The sequence below is a fragment of the Gossypium raimondii genome, chromosome 5 (assembly GCF_025698545.1).
Source record: "Gossypium raimondii isolate GPD5lz chromosome 5, ASM2569854v1, whole genome shotgun sequence".
Lineage (NCBI taxonomy): Eukaryota > Viridiplantae > Streptophyta > Magnoliopsida > Malvales > Malvaceae > Gossypium > Gossypium raimondii.
The window spans coordinates 33,034,638-33,048,262 of NC_068569.1; the positions used below are offsets into that span (position 1 = coordinate 33,034,638).

At 34.1% G+C, this 13,625-nt stretch overlaps 1 long non-coding RNA gene across 1 annotated transcript; it reads left to right on the forward strand.

Annotated features, from left to right (window-relative positions):
- Positions 1-4,314: 4,314 nt before the first annotated feature.
- LOC105771383 (uncharacterized) lies at positions 4,315-5,068 on the forward strand. Its single transcript, XR_001126486.2, has 2 exons — positions 4,315-4,390; positions 4,658-5,068. It is a non-coding gene; the product is annotated as an uncharacterized LOC105771383 (long non-coding RNA).
- Positions 5,069-13,625: the final 8,557 nt, after the last annotated feature.

The window sequence follows — 13,625 nt, forward strand, 5'->3', positions numbered from 1 at the left end:
TTTGAAGGTAGTGCAATTCTCTATTGAGTGCCCTGTAATTCCCGCATGATAATCGCATTATGCACTTGCATTGTACCATTTGGGGTACGGAGGATGTGGAGGCTTCACATGAAAAGGGGAAACAACATGTGCATCGAATAAGCTTTGATACAGCTCCTTATATGACATTGGAATTGGTGTGAACTGGAGCTTCTCAATACATTACTTCACACCTGATTCTTGTTTTGATGAACCCTACTGATTAGCAACCACCTTTCTTGGCTGATTCACCGTAATCGATTTGCTGAACGAATTCACATTGTTCACCTCATTTTCTTTTTCCTTTGGGGCTTGCCTTCTGCTATGTCCTCCAGCATCAATCTTTCCGCTTCTTATGGCGCTTTCAATCATTTCACCATTCATGACTATGTCAGAAAAGCTTTTTTTAGCACTTCCTAACATATGTGTGATGAACGGAGCTTTCAATGTATTTATAAAGAGCATTGCCATTTCTCTTTCCAAGAGCAGTGGCTAAACTTGGACAGCGATCTCCCTCCACCTTTGTGTGTACTGCCTAAAACCTTCATTCGACTTCTTCTCCATGCTTTGCAAGGTAATTCTATCAGGAACCATTTCTGCTATATGACTGTATTGCTTCATAAAAGCCTGTGCCAAATCTCTCCAAGAACTAATCCTCGTACGGCTCAATTGATTGTACCATTTAGACGCTGCTCCTGTGAGGCTATCTTTGAAGCAATGTATTAATAGTTTATCGTTATTGACATACCCAGTCATTCACCTACAAAACATGGTAATGTGGGCTTCAGGGCAACTGGTCCCGTTATACTTCTCGAACCCTGGCGTCTTGAACTTGTAAGGGAGCATCAAGTCTGGACCCAAACTCAAATCCTTAGCATCAATCCCACCATATCTCTTAGTGCTTTCCATCGCCCTGAATTTCTCTTCAATCCATTTCCACCTTTCCTTTAGTTGTTTTGGTAATTCCTCTTTTGTCTTTCCTTTTTCGACCGCCTCATCGAAGTCAGGGATAATGGGGTTGACAAGATTATTGTCAGGGCTAGAGCCTGATCAGCTTGGAAACTCATTGACCTTGAAGCATCAGCCTGAAACTGCTGAGGCCTAATGGTGACAGAAGATTTGCATGGGTATACTTCAGCTTGGGGCTGCACATGTGGGGAAGTAAAGCCTGGAGAATACAGGGGTCCGCCATTACCTTCCTCTTCAACATTAGCCACAGGGCTCTTTCCTTTATCCTTTCCTTCAGTCAATAGTCGCGTTAACTGTGATATCATACTCCCTTGAGATTCTACCATTTTGTTCATCATTTTCTACTGGATCTTCTCAAACTGCTCTTGCATTTGCTGCTGAAGTTGATCATGCATTTCTTTTTGGAACTGCTCGAGCTTTTCCAACCTTTGATCCATATTCTTTGATTTCACTCTTGTACCGTAACGGTGTTGGGTTGACTGGTTAGTTTCCAGGTTAACTGAGGAATGATTTTAACCAATTAGGGATTTTTTAATGGATTTTAATGCATATGATGTCATGCAATGCAAATGCATGAAATGAATGCATAAAAGAGACGTTGATTCTGATTCAATTGCATTTAGAAAACTTTACTAGAATATAAATTTCTTTACATAAAGCAAAAATATATACGGTCTCGCCTTTATACTCTAAGAAACATTGATCTCTTTCTTCATTCGCTTGTTTAAGATAAAACTTGCAAAATTCCAATGGATGCCACTACTAACTCCTTTTTGCTTGATCTGGGTAACAACTCTTTGTTCGCTCATGCTCATTAACTTCTTTTAGAAAGGTTGGGACATTTGATGACTCTTGAATAATCTTTGTCAACTTGAATCCTTGGGCAACGGAGCCATAGTCGTGTAGTCCTCCATAAACTATCATCCTTCTCTTATCACGTTTTCTTGGACCATATCCGGACAACCATATTGTCATCCACTTTATCAAGAAACCCATTTTATTATGACAAGCTCTCTATTTAGCAACTGAACGTGAATCAACGCCTTTTAGGATGAAATTCTATGCAGTTATAATGTCATGCAATCAAAGCAAATCACAACAAGTTAGTATCAAGTATAAACATTAAATCCAATACAATAAAAAATAATAATAAAACTCCTAGTCAGGTATCTACTAAGGTTCAAAGTAATTCTACCTAAGGTGAGTTCCTACAAGTTCACTATATGAGGTTTGGCTTCTAGAGCAAAGGTACCCGAACCAGCAGATTCCTCGATCCTAACCCATTATAGGCTCATATGGATCGAGTTCGGTTCAGGGGAATACATTTCCCTATGGCTGCACGGAGATGAAAATCTCACGAAGACATAAGTACGGATGTATCCCAAAAGTGATCCACTATCCTGCACGGAGGTGAAAACCTCACGAAGGAATAGCTTCTCACTCCCACTTAGAGGGGTAAAATCGTCTATGCAATGCAAAATGCAAATAGACTAACAAACTTAGACAAATTAAACAATATTCTCATGATAAAAATCAATGAATGCAAAAGAGGAAATCGTGATCTAAAACAAATTTGAAACCTTTTCGACAAAAAGACAAAAGCTAATCAATTTATGGCTCGACTCTCGAAAGTCCCCAGTGGAGTCGCCAAGCTGTCGAAACCATTTTTTGATAAAACAAAAATTTAGATGTCGACTTTAAAAACAAAAACTGGAGTCGTCACCGATCCTTTATTGAGGTGTGATCGGTTCACCTAAAAAATAGTTTTGGCCTACGAAATTTGAGAAAATAGGTTCGGGAGTCAGTTACGCACGAGGAAGGGTTAGCACCCTCATAACGCCCAAAAATCAGTACCAAATTGATTATTTAATGTCTTAGTGTCGAGGATTTAAAAATATCATAAAAAAAAACTCAAATGATGAAACTTGAAAAGGATAATCAATTGTTCAAGCTAGATAAAGAAATCGAGACCCAATACGTTAGGGTACAATTTCTCAAAACCCCCGAACTTTGAATATCACTTTTTAGTTTTTTAAAGAAAATCTTCATTTCGAGAAAGCAAAATGTCATGCCCAATACGTTAGGACACCACAAATTAAGTTCCCGAAAATGATTTTTAAACTTATGCGTTTTGAATAACGAATATTCTCGGTTATTTGGAATTAACGAAGAAAATCGGAACCCAAGACGTTAGGACTCAATTTTCTCAAAAATCCCTAACTTTGAATATCGTTTATATTTTAAAAGCCTTTGAATAAAAATAAAAATAAAAATAAAAATAAAAAAATGATTTTAATGTTTTGACAAAATCAAAATATATTTTAAAAGATATGTTAAAAATGTGAATGCAATATGAAACAAAAATTTAAATTTAAATTATATGTATACATAAGTATGATATATAAATGAATTTTGCAAATATGTATATGGATATGAGAGAAAAAAATGCATAAGCATTATAAAATGTTAATGCATATATCTATATGAATACATAAGTCATAAGAATAAAACAATAATAAAACACATATAAAATATATTCATACATTTTAAAAAAAGTATAAATATAATATATTAGTAAATATAAAAACATGGAAAATATTTATAATAGCTTTGAATAGAGTATAAAATATATATGTACACATTATAAAAAACATATATAAATTATAAAATATGGAAACAATATTATGAAATAAAATGTGTATATTTATATATAAAAAACTGTAAAAATAATAATAAAAAATATGTATATAGAATATATATTTAAAATGTTTTAAATATATATATATAAATATGTATTAATATGCATATGCATATAAATAAGTACAATAATAATATATCATATAATAATAAACTAATAACAATACAGTAATAATAATATAAATAGTATTAAAAATAATAATAAATAAATAAAACTAAAATAACAAACTAAAGGTTAAGTAAAAAAAAGGCAGAATTTAAAGGTTAAATTCCTAAAACAAAAAAAAAACAAGAAAGGGAGCAAATTAAAACATGCATAAGTGGAGGAGGCCCAAAAAACAATTTACCCAAACCACCCAAAGCATTGCGCAACATTGGATTAAATCAAAAAATTAATAATGTTTCATGAAAAAATTTGAAAATAATAAAAAGAAGTGATTTTGAAAATAATAAAAACATGAAGGGCCCGAATTATAAATAACCCATCAACTTAAAACATGCGGATCTAATCGGGTTTTGGGTCAGGTCATACGGGCATTCAGGTACACCAAATACGGTGTCGTTTTTTAAATCAAATAAAAACCCCTTTTCCAACCCTAAAAACCATTTTCTTTCTTTCTTTGAAGTTGCGCCATATCTCTGCCCTCAAAACCCTTCCCCTGCTCCAATGGCAACGAAATGAAGGGGCTTCAACGACGCCACACCGGTAAGTTTCCCTCTACTCCCTTTCTTTATTCTTTTTTTTTGTTTTTATAAACGAAAGAAAAACAAAAACAAAGTAAAAATAGTAAAAAACAAAAGGAAAAACAAAATCTATCACCTTCAAAAAACGTTTTTCTCCTGTAATTTCTTTTTTAATTTTCAATACAAAATTTTGCTAACCCCCATTACATAAATCCATCCGCTTTTTATATCCCCTATCCCTTTTTACAATTTTATGTCTGTACTCCCATTTGGATCAATTTTTCCGCAGGTATGGAGATCGTGAAAGGGGTGCGTCGGGGTTGCTGAACGTGCGAGCAACGACGTGCGTGGAAACGGTTGCTGCGGCGCCAAAGCTAGGAAGAAGACTGCTGCTAGGGTTTGTTGTTCTTTGAAAAATTTTGGGCTGTACAGGGTTATTGATTTGGGCTTTATTGGGTTAGGTTAAATTTAGTTTTAGGCTAATGTAATTGGGTTACAATTTGGGCTTGTTATTTGTTTTTTTAACCAGGCCAAAATTGGCCTATTACATTACCCATGATTCTTATCTAGTGAATACTACTCTAAAAAAGAAGCAGTGTTCTTATCTCCCAATAGATAAATGATTTTTAATATACCAACCACTTTGTAGAGACCTTTAATTGGTGCTTCAAGATATATATAACTAACTATATTCCTAATCCTTCTTCTAGTACACTTACTAAATGATGAACTTAATTGATGATTCTTGTATGCAAATCATATTTCATATCGTATTATTTTTATAAATCTTTATCCCAAATTTGACTACAATTATTCTCACTTCTAACCTCAGTTTAAGTCTTTTAATGGCTTTTAATGGAGCTTGGAGCAATGTGATCTGAAGAATGATTTGAAGATTACTACCATATTCATATTGTACCCATGATAAACACTTCTTTACCTCGATGTTTCTACAATTTTATGAACTAATTCAATCTTTAGTCTAACTTTCCTTTAGTTTAGTCTTACATGATCAATTTGTCTATATCCTTTGCTTAATCTCACTTCATTTACCATTTTAATACAACCACATCTTAGCTTCCAATACCAATCTAACTTTTTTTTATTAGTCTCCCACATGTGTTGCCTACTAAGCTTCCTAAACGGATAACAACATTTGGAACTCAATGATATCGTTTATTCACTAACTTATTCACATATGTCTATTAATTCCTTCCTTAGTGATCACTGTTTACCTTGAATTCAAATATATACCTCTCATAACTTCGTCTCATATGTCTTCACATCAATCTTTCATTGTCTTCCCATCTATCGTATTTGAATTTAATTAAACAAATTCTAGAATTTTCATATTCTTATTCAAATCTCACTCACGTTATCCAAAATTATATCCCATTTAATATTGAATCTCATATCATTAATCATACCTTCAATTTAACACTATGAAATTTCCTACAGTTGATGGTGCATTCTCATAATATTTTTATAGATTTAGACCTACAACTATTTTCAAGAACGATATACTTATTAGGCTACCTGAAACACAATTCTCGAAAGTTTCCAATTATTGATGCACTCGTATATAAATTAATTATTCAACGTATTTAAATCCTTTACTCATAGTATAATTAGTTCATATTCTCATTCACACTTATTCAGTTGCTTCTCAATTTATGTTCATATCTGACACTCTAAACTTCACTTAATATCAGTAACACACTTGAATACTTTCTGAATCTTTTCTGAATCTAGGTAGTCTCATTCTTACTCTCTATCTGAATACTATAAAAGTTATTGCAACATTTTTGTTTCATTTCAGTATGGTTTGGTTAAACATCTTTTTAATCCATTTAGGTTGTTACTTCATAATTATCATTCGCATTCTCCTTCACTTGGTCATTTACTATACTGCTCATATTTAGTTTTAGGTGACCACCTTAGACATACTTCAGTTCACACTCGTCAATCTCATAATTAATCCATTAACATTCAAAAATCCTTACAAAACTTTTTTTTAATTGAATTTGTAATAATCCATTATTATCTTAAATTCTTACATCATATCCAACATCCAAACATGGATCATACCCAATATTCATGTTCTTATCACCTCTAAACATTATCGGAAGCTCACGTTATAGTCATACTTATCCAGCTCAAATTCACTTCAATATATAAATATACATGCAAGCACTCTATTTCCTTAATCTCAATGACGTAATCCATATATGAATTCAAGTGATTTGTAGAATCCTCAAAGTTTTCTTTGTATACCATTAGTTTTTACTAATTCTGATTCATGATCTCTACTTCTAGACAATACCTACTTTTACTCATATTCTCATACCTTAGTTTATGATTAGACTATATTGAAAACTTGTCAAAATCACCAATTTGGGAACTTAAACATATTTTTTACTATTGTCTCAATAATCCTTTTTGGAATTAAGTTTGAAATTTCGAAGGCATGATGTTCAATGGATACTTTAAAAGAATTCACAGATCTCTATTCAACACGAATTAGAGTGATGTCTTATGATTCTTTTTTGCAAATTTGATTAATTCGGTAGTACCAGTGAAATCTCGGTAATCATTGGTAATCTAAGTTCATCTTCCCTTAAACACCCACGACTCTGCATCTGTTTAACCTTACAATGACATGCCATTTACATTTATCATGTAACACCCCTAACCCGTTTTCGTCGTCAGAATAAGGTTACGGAATATTACCGTATAATCGAAAACTGTTAGAATTAAGTGGCCTGAATCCTTATTTAAATAAAATACTGTGGTAAAATAAAATAAAAGTAAAATCCCTATAGAATTATACTTCTTTTATTTTATTTTAGAATAAGGTTTTTTAAACCTTATTAAACTTCATCTATTTGATATTGATTAGAATAAGGTGTTTCACTCCTATTAGAATATGGTTTTACAAGCTTATAAATAGACATAGTCTACTCCTCTTGTAATTAATTCGAATTCGACATAGTGAATTTTCTTCTCCTCTTCCCGTGGTTTTTTTCCCAAAAGGGTTTTCACGTAAAATCTGTGTGTTCTTTATTTTTTCTATTTCTATTTTCTTTGCGATATATTGTCATTACCGATATTCTATTTTTAACAAATTGGTATTAGAGCTTCCGATTTGTTCATCTCAATCACGGTAATGTCGTCTTTGAAGTATGAAATTCCGTTGTTTGATCGCAACACCAGATTCGTGTTGTGGCAGATAAAGATGTAGGAAGTTTTTGCAGAGATGGACTTAGAGGAAGCCCTGGTAGGGGTAGATAAGATGCCTTCAACATTGATTGAAGAACAAAAGAAGCGCAAGGATCAAAAGGCGTTAACACAGTTACATCTGCATTTGTCTAACAAAATTTCGCAGGATGAGATAAAGGAGAAGAATCGCCACTGGATTATGGAAGAGGTTTGAACAAATATGTATGTCGAAAACTCTAACTAGTAAGCTGCATATGAAGCAGCGTCTTTATGCTCATCATTTGGAGGAAGGTGTGTCTGTGTACGAACACTTGACAGTGTTTAAAAAAATTCTCTCAAATTTGGAGGCCATGGAGGTTCAGTATGATAAGGAAGATCTAGGGTTGATTCTACTTTGTTCGTTGCCCCCCGGTCTTATTCAATCTTTAGAGATACAATTTTATATATCCGCGAGTCTCTCACATTTGATGAGGTTTATGATTCTTTAACCTCATATGATAAGATGAAGCATCTTGTAGTTAAAACTGACTCTCAAGGAAAGGGTATCATTGTTCGTGGGAGACAAGATCAGAATGCTGATGATGATCGTGGAAGGACACAGGGACAAAATCCTCGTAGTAAATCTAAAGGTAGATCGAAGTCTTCAAGCAGAGGTAAAACTTGTAACTTCTACAATAAGAAAGGACACATTAAATCTTAGTGCTATAAGCTACAGAACAAGATCAAAAGGGAGGCTGCGAATCAAAATGGAAAACAACCAGAAAATTCTGGTAAGGCTAATGTTGTAGAAGACTACAGCGATGGTAAACTTCTAGTTGCTTCTGTTAATAATTTTAAAGTGAGCGAGGAGTGGATCCTTGATTCAGGCTGCACCTTCCGCATGAGTCCCAATCGGGATTGGTTTACAACTTACGAAATAGTGTCTGAAGGTGTTGTTTTGATGGGAAATAATGCTTCATGTAGAATTGCAGGTGTTGGAATAATTAAAGTTAAGATGTTTGATGGAGTTGTCAGAACACTTAGTGACATACGACATGTTCCAGAATTGAAGAGAAATTTAATTTCATTTAGTACTCTTGATTCAAAAGGGTAAAAATACACAGCTGAAATTTAGGTTTTGAAGATTTCCAAAGGTTCCCTCGTTGTGATGAAAGGGCAGAGAAAGACTGTCAAGTTATATGTTTTGCAGGGTTCTACTGTTACTGGTGATGTAGTTGTCGCATCCTCTTCCTTATCAAATGATGATATTACTAAACTTTGGCATATGTGCCTAGGGCATATGACTGAGAATGACATGGCAAAATTGAGCAAAAGAGGACTTCTTAATGGGCAAGGAATTTGTAAGCTAAAGTTCTGTGAGCACTGCATTTTTGGGAAGCAAAAGAGAGTTCGATTTACTAGAGGAATCCATAACACGAAGGGAACATTGGAATATATTCATTCTGGTCTGTGGGGGCCTTCCAGAGTGCCTTCGAGAGGTGGAGCTAATTATATACTAACTTTTATTGATGATTTTTCCAGAAAAGTGTGGGCGTTCTTCCTGAAGCAAAAAAGCAATGTGTTTTTCGTGATTAAGTCTTGGAAAACCATGATTGAAAAACAGACAGGAAAGCAAATAAAATATCTCCGCACAGAAAATGGCTTAAAGTTCTGTTCTGATGAGTTTAATAAATTGTGCAAGTCAGAAGGGATCGTGAGACATTTGACAGTTCGTCATACTCCATAGCAAAACAGCGTTGCAGAACGAATGAACAAAACGATCATCGAGAAGGTTCGATGTATGTTGTCAAATGCCAACTTACCAAATTCATTTTGGGCTGAAGCAGCCTCTACTGCATATTTTTTGATGAACCGATCTCCATCCATTGCCATTGAGAAAAAGACTCCACAAGAGGTATAGTCTGGTAATCCTGCTGACTATTCTGATTTAAAGATCTTTGGTTGCCCTAAGTATGCTCATGTTGATAATGGAAAATTGGGACCGAGATCCATTAAATGTGTTTTTCTTGGTTATAAAGCTGGTGTAAAAGGGTATAAGTTATGGTGTCCTGAAAATAGAAAAGTTGTGATTAGCAGAGATGTTGTTTTTGATGAAACTGCTATGCTACCTAACTTATCTCTTAAAGACTCTTCCAATAAAAAAAATCAAAAGCAGGTGGAGCATCAGATAAATATAGAATCTACAACAGAGTCGACTACTGAAGCCAATACAAAAATTCAAAATCGAGTTGCTTCTTCACCACAATACTATATCGCCAAAAACAGAACTAGAAGAGAAATTAAACCTCCAAAGAAGTATGTCGCGGCTGATCTAGTTGCTTATGCTTTAAATGTGGCTGAAGATATAAATGCAAACAAAGAGCCATCTAATTATTCTAAGGCGGTTAGTAGTGAAGACTCAAAAAAGTGGATGTTTACTATGCAAGAGGAGATGGGTGTTCGTTGTAAAAAGGTAAAAAGGTTTGTGAAACTTCCTAAAGGTAAAAAGGTTGTTCATTGTAAATGGGTGTTTAAGAAGAAATAGGGGACTCCAAGAGTTGAAGAACCCAAATATAAAGCAAGGCTTGTTGCAAAAGGTTACAGTCAAATTCCAAGAGTGGACTTCACAGATGTGTTCTCTCCAGTTGTGAAGCATAATTCGATTCGAGCTTTGCTTGGTATTGTGGTCATGCATGATTTGGAGCTTGAGCAGTTAGATGTAAAAACTGTATTTTACATGGAGAACTTAAGGAGGATATTTACATGCAACAACCAGAGGGTTTTACAGTCTCAGAAAAAGAGGACTATGTTTGCTTGCTGAAAAAGTCCCTTTACGGTTTGAAAATTCACCAAGATAGTGGTATAAGAGTTTTGATTCCTTTATGACTTCTCATGATTTTAAAAGAAGTAGCTTTGATAGTTGTGTTTACTTTAAGAAAAACAGTGATGGTCAAAGCCCAACTAAGTGAAGAATTTGAGATGAAAGATTTGAGACTAGCAAAGAAGATACTTGGTATGGAGATTCTCAGAGATAGAAAAGCAAGTAAATTGTACCTAAGTCAGAAGGGGTACATTGAGAAAGTTCTTTGTAGATTCACTATGGAGAATGTTAAGCCTGTTAGTACTCCTTTAGTAGCCCATTTCAGACTTTCATCAGCTTTGTTTCCACAATCAGATGATGAGATTGAGTACATGTCACATGTTCCATACTCTAGTGCAGTGGGATCTCTCATGTATGCCATGGTTTGTTCACGTCCAGATTTATCATATGCAGTTAGTGCAGTTAGCAGATACATGGCGAATCCCAGTAAAGAACATTGCAAAGCAGTTCAGTGGGTTTTAAGATACTTACGAGGTACTACCGATGTTTGCTTACAGTTTGGAAGAACTAGAGATGGAGTCATTGGGTATGTTGGTGTTGATTTTGCTGGAGACATCGATAGAAGAACATCTCTCACAGGTTATGGCTTTACAATCGGAGGTTGTGCAATCAGTTGGAAAGCCACTTTGCAAACTACAGTCGCTTTGTCTACCACTGAAGCTGAGTAAATGGCGATTACCGAGGCTTGTAAAGAAGCTACTTGGTTGAAAGGACTCTTTAGTGAACTCTATGAAGACCTTCAAATCAATACAGTATTTTGTAACAGTTAGAGTGTCATATTCCTTACAAAAGATCAAATGTTTCATGAGAGAACAAAACACATTGATGTTCGGTATCATTTTGTTCGTGATATTATTGCTCGTGGTGATATTGTTGTGAGAAAAATTAGTACTCATGAAAATCCTACAGATATGATGACTAAGTCACTTCCTATAACCAAGTTTGAGCATTTCTTAGACTTGGTTGGTGTTCATTGTTGAAGATAAACCCTTAAGGGGTTTTATGGAAGAGGTGGAGAACTTGTTCGTTGAGAGTTCGTGATGAAGAACTTGTTCATTAAGAATTCGTGTCAAGGTGGAGATCGTTAGAATTACATGACCCGAATCCTTATTTAAATAAAATACTGTGGTAAAATAAAATAAAAGTAAAATCCCTATAGAATTATACTTCTTTTATTTTATTTTAGAATAAGGTTTTTTAAACCTTAATAAACTCCATCTCTTTGATATTGATTAGAATAAGGTGTTTTACTCCTATTAGAATATGGTTTTACAAGCCTATAAATACACATAGTTTACTCCTCTTGTAATTAGTTCGAATTTGACATATTGAATTTTCTTCTCATTTGCCCGTGGTTTTTTCCCGAAAGGGTTTCCACGTAAAATCTGTGTGTTCTTTATTTTTTCTATGTCTATTTCCTTTGCGATATATTGTCATTATTGATATTCTATTATTTACAAAAACATTTAAACTTAATATCATTCAATAATATTGTCACATCATAAACCAATCATATACATACATACCGTCTCTAAATCAAGCCCTTAAGGCCCTAAAAATACCTTAGAAACGATTTGAGGTCAATTTGAAATCATTTGGAAAGTTTAGGAAAAACATAGAAAATTTGCAAAACAGGGGTCACACTGTTGTGTGGCCAGGCCATGTGCCTCACACAGCTAAGACACCATGTGGCTAGGCCATATGCCTCACATGGCTGAGACGCCATGTAACCTTCAAACTAGGGAGACACGGCTATGTCCCAGCCCATGTCCTTGCTATTGTAACTCGCTGAATGGGGTCAAACGACCATGTCACACGCTCGTGTGCCAGGCTGTGTAACTCTCGAAGTTTTCCCCTATGCCCTTGTGCCAGGACGTGTTTTAGGCTATGTAACTCACTGACTTACAAGCTAAGAAAGTCATCAGGTGACACACGGTCGTGTCACCAGACAGTGTGTCACACACGGCGGAGTCACACGCCCGTGTCTCAGGCTGTGCTGGCCTAAATTTACCTACAATCAAACCATTTTCAATACCATTTCATGCATAATTATTTAGACCATTAATACAAACTTTAAAAATACCAAAACCTCACCTAAACATACATATCTTTTCCATTTCAAGAATCCTAATTCAACTAACCAATGTGACATTTCAAGACACCACATTTGCACCCAAACATCATCTATATAACATGTCAATGTTGCCTTAATTCAAGCAAGATTACTTAATTCCTCTATGTAACTAAAATCACATTACAAAAGACCATTTCCTAGCTAGCATTATCATACCATATGACTATGCGCATCAATTACATAAACATGTCCATAAGTTATATTTCATGCTTACCAACCTAGCCCATATAGGTACTAAATAATAACACATTCAACCATCATTAACCATTCAAAACGTACCATAGGATCATGATTTTCAATCACTAAAAGTGGGTAAGACAATCTTACTTATCAAGCCATACAAATCCATCATATAATCATAAACTTCAATACATAAGCATAATAATTCAGCCATATAATACATCCATGAGTCATCACTACAAAAGACCTATACATGTCATTATAAACCTACGCCATAATACCCATAAAGTATTGATTTGATAACTAGATAGTGTGATAGATCTCTGACAAACTTCCAACCAAATCGGGCTTTCGATGACCTATAAAACATAGAAAAGTAAACACGTAAGCAATGAATGCTTAGCAAGCTCGTATAAACTTAAACTAAACTTGTAATGACCCGATAGTTAGGTTTCAAAAAATGAATTTCGGGACTCTGTTTCCATAAAAAAAACCCGTAAATATTTTTATTTAATATTTACGAGGTTAGTTTAGCGATGAATTAAATTTTAGTTAAGTGAATTTTGTGAAATTAAGAGTTGTTAAAGTACTAGGAAAAAATCGTGTATAGGTTAAAAGTTGATTTATGAGGTTAAATTTAAAGGACTAAAATGGTAAATATACATTTACCTTGTTGAGTGGATGGGACTAATGAAATATATACACATTATATATTTATACTTATTATATATATGTTATAGTAATTAATAAGTTAAAAATTAAATGTATGTATATATGTATTATATAATAAGTAAATGAAATTATAATAAAAAGAAAGTGGTAGCATGCAAATTAAAAGAAAAAGAAGAAAGAAAAGAAGGGAGG